This window comes from Corvus brachyrhynchos, unplaced genomic scaffold, assembly GCF_000691975.1.
Source record: "Corvus brachyrhynchos isolate BGI_N302 unplaced genomic scaffold, ASM69197v1 scaffold1696, whole genome shotgun sequence".
NCBI lineage: Eukaryota > Metazoa > Chordata > Aves > Passeriformes > Corvidae > Corvus > Corvus brachyrhynchos.
In genome coordinates, this window is record NW_008238463.1 from 6556 (window position 1) to 11177 (window position 4622).

Consider the following 4622-nt stretch of genomic DNA (forward strand, 5'->3'; position numbering starts at 1 on the left):
CGGCCAACAGCGGCACCCGGAGGCGCCGCGACGCCGCTGCAGCCGCCGGATGGCCGCGCTCAAGGGGGCCCGGCTTTGGGGCTGTTTGGTTTCTTTCAGACTGGAATCAGCAAGCGCAGATGCACTTGCTTAATACGGCTCCAAAGGAGTTGGAACAGAGTCTCTGTCGGGTGCTTTAATTCATCTCTTTGAGCCACAATGAATAGTCAGAATATTCATGTCAGTGTGATAAAGGATGTAATCAAGGTGTAGCTGTAAGATGGAGAAACAAGATTGTAGCTCTAGAAGTCTCTTAAGAGCTTTTTGGTACTCTGCTAGTTATCTTTAAGTCGTGTTTCCTTATCTGGGGCGAATTACTCTGATAAATAGATCAGCCTAAAGCAACGTTTATAGCACTATAACATAAGTATAACATATATTGTTTTCTTTCTGATCCAGAAATCTTCCCTCTTTTTCATCTCCTTTCTCCAGAGGCTGTCAATGGAGAAATACAAAGCCACATCAAGTCTTTCATAGAACTTCATCAGGCTATCAACATCGCTCTAGTTGGCATTTCTGCCCTCTCATGCATCAATTCAGCTTGTTTCAGCTGCAAATGTGAGGGTGCACTCAATCCCATTGTGTATGAAAATACGAAATAGTGCCAGTCCCAGTACAGGCCACAAGTACACCACACCTTACTGGTTTCCTCTTGGACATTAAGCCATTGACTATAATTCCATCAAGGTGACCATGCAACCACTATTTCACCTATCCAACAGTCTCCAGTTGAGTGGCCACCAGGTTCTGGGCAACCGTGTGGGAAACACCCTGCACATATTCTCCCACTGGCCCGTACTCTATTCATGAAAACATGGCTGGTGGCCACTCTACTCAGTGAGGACAGCAGCAGAGGTCATGTTGTATTCTTTTGTTATGGACAAGTGTGCCTGGGTGACCACACATATGATTATGAAACCTTTCCTTTTATAGCTGTAAATATCATAGGTGTGTATGTGCACTGCACCTGCAGCTGCACTGGGACAGTTGGAACAGATGTCACCTTCCACATAAAACCAGACACCCTGAAGCTGATCTCATGACAACAAGCAATGCAAATTTAGAAACACAGAGAAATTAGCAGATCAGGTGCAACACTTCTTAGGCTCCACTCATTGAGCAGAAGCAGCCCAACCTTCATGGTACTCCATCAGGCACACACTTCTGTTAACTATGATATACAAGAAGAAAGGAAATTGTCATCTGTTCTTCCATACCTTCCCTGTGTTCTCTCCAAACCTACACAGCTGTTGAGTTCACTTCTGGCAAAATTGTTTTCTGGCAAAACCACTTGTCATGATGGGATAAAGCAATATGATTAAACAAAAAGGGAGGTTCATTTGTCTGCCCTCCAGCATTCTCACAAGAAACTGAAGGATTCTAAAGGACATAAAAGATAAATGGCCAAAATAAAAGAGGAATGGTCATCCAATATAAATTGACTCATCAAACTCATGGCTTAGAGGAATTCTCCTCCCTCTTCTATCGCACACACAATTCCACAGAGATGCACAGGTCATGTCTACATCTATTCATGCAGACATTAAGAGAATTCAGACACCTTCACATCTCCTGTCTTTCACACCTGCTGTAGCAAGAGCAAGAAGCACTAGTACAATGCATTCCTAAAATACTGTAAACCTACATACACAGCAAACACAGGAAGTCTTCTTGCTCTTCACTGCATTGCTGAAATTCATCCCTGAGAGCACATGGAAGGGATTCATATCTCAGCATACAAGTGTGTCCCTCAAGCCTTACTCTGGACTACATAGTAGAGGGTTGATTTTAAGTACTCATCACCTTTCAGAAAGTATTTTTTTCTGTGTAGCTTGCTCACCTCCCACACATATGAAGCCTTTTCATAGGCCTCCTTCTCAAGCTCAGTCTTTTGAGAAATTACAGCAGGTTTTTTTTTAACTTCTGCTTCATATTCCACACACACAAAATTCTGTTCTGTGGATGAAGTAAGTATTTGCTGCAAAACAACAGTCACAATTTTAAAAGCAAAAGCACTAATCAGAAATGAAGAAAAAGACAAGGCTCTTACAGGAAACAAAGGCCTGAAAGAAAGTCTATATACACTTAGGAAGAAATTCTACATCACTGTATCACAGGAAGGTACACATGGATAATGGATTATTAAGTTATTCTACTCATGCATCATGGTTTTACATGTACAGTTATTGTGAAAAGCTTTACTGCTGGAGAACTGTCATTGTCTTTCAGGACAGAGAAATCAGGATCATAGCAGAAATGGCACTTGCCTTGGCATCAGGCATGAAATCAAACAATTTCTCAGCCAAAGCCACAATGACCCACCTGTTTTCCTGGTTCAAAGGCAGCCTCTCACCCTCCTTGCTCGGCTTTCACAGCCTTTAGTGAGACTTTTGACATATAACCACAAGCTCGGTATATGTCAGACATGGGGGAAAGAGAATTTAATTCTGTCCCATTTTAAGGAAGCATAAATTTATCAAAGAGCTTAACATTTGGTGATGTCCACCTTCAAGGGATGGATAAGAATTTCTCTTCCATCCTGATAATGATCAGACTTTGGTGTTTGCAGGATTGTTTTTTGGTGTTCGCAGGATTGCCAGTCATAATGAGGACTAGCAATCCTCCTTAAAAAATAAACCCCAAAACTCTGAAAAACCCACCCCCAAGATGTACAACAAAGAAATCTACTCTGTAACAAGTAGACGGGAGGCTCACACAGGAGCTCAGACCATAGACCCCAGATAAGGGCATTTCTTTGACTGTGAAAAAAAGGAAAAAGCCTGGAACCACAGCTATGGGCCTCATGTAACAACTAGGGCAAACTGAATTTTTATACCTCCCTTTTAGTCACTTCAAACTATATTATAGTTAACTCCTCCACCTGCTCTGTCTTCGGACAGAGGGAGCTCTTCTCCTTGTCCAAGCATCACATAACAGGAAAGTTAAAATTGCACACACAACTGCTCAGATCCCAACCATCACAACATGAATCCATGCACAAAGGCTATTATGTTCATCCTATTAATATGAACCAATGTAAAATGTTTTAAGGGATGTAAGCAATCAGCAGCTCTGTCAAAGACCCAGTTGTCAAAACATCATCTCAAACACACCACCATCCTTCTTCAGCACATGGGCTCTTCGGAAGGTGTGTGACTCTACCACTCTTAATGTAAAATGTGCTGAACCCACAGCTTGGCCATTTGAGTCCAAACCATGCAATATTAAAAAACAAGAAGCCTTCAGACTCATTTTCAGAAGGCCAGCAATAAATTCTGGGAATCAATTAAACACATGCCATGTCTCCACCAGTACCTCCTCCTACAAAGCACCCCAAATTCTCTCCTCAAACCCTTCATAGCTCACAAGGTTATCACAAGTCTTCACAACTGGCAGAGAGACATCACCAAAAGAAATGCTACACAAACCATTTCTCCTTACCATGGATAATATTTGATTTCTCACTTGTGCATATGACAAGCAAGAGCACTTCTTACAGAGGCATTTTAAGGAAACACTTCTGGGAAAGTCTTTCTCTTTCCAGCTGTAAACATGAAAGGCAGGTACAGAGCAGCCAGGCAAATGCAACAGATCTGATCTTTCACACACTATCGGAGAGAAAGGACCACCTCCAGACCATCAAAAGAGCAAGGCAGGAAGTGAAAACCTGGAGAAAGAAAGGGATCACAACACACTCTTCTAGATCATGTAAGTAAGCGTAGGTAATTCATTCAGATGTTTAGTATGTAGTGAACACACAGCTTGTTCTTCCCAAAGTTTCCATATGGTACTTGCTGTAAGTACGTGACTAAGCTGTGAAGTTACAAAATTATGACGATATGCAAACACATACAAAGAACCTCCCAGGGCTTTCCATACACATGGAATAACATGTCTTCTAGCCAAATATTTGGGGAACGAAAACCTCACATTTCAGATAGGCATTGAACAAGGAAAGGAGGAAAATATTCCTTTGCGTACTTTAGCAGACCCTCATGCACTACTCCCAAGACTTGCATTACAATCCTTTACAAAATCCGTGGTGTTCCTTGACCCTCATAATTTGCAAACACTTGGCACCACGGGCCAGTCTCCCAGATCATTTCTCTTCAACGTGCCACAAAATCTCACTACAAATTTTACATAAATATTTACGTATCTAGGAGGATACATAACTCTTGTCACTGCTGTTCCGTGAAGAAACCTCAAAGTTCTAAAACTACGAGAGCTGTGGACCTCAGGAGAGACTCTGTCAGTGTATATCTCCATACAATCTTCACCTCCCTATACCTCCTCTAGCTCCATGGATATATCACCTCTCACCCGACAATAGATTTTGCCACAGCATGTCTTTTAAAACCAGGAGATATACCGTCCTTTTTCAGCGCTCCTTGATAAAAACACACAGACCCAAAAGAAGGAACCGCAAACTACCAACAGCCTCTCCGAACACATTTTAAACTGAGCATGGCAACCACATCCACTTCATTGCAAAAAGAGGCATCAAAGTACAGCGCGTCGATGAACGAGGCTTTCCTTCCTTGTCAGCAATTGCAGAAAACAGAACAAGGATGAAAAGAGGG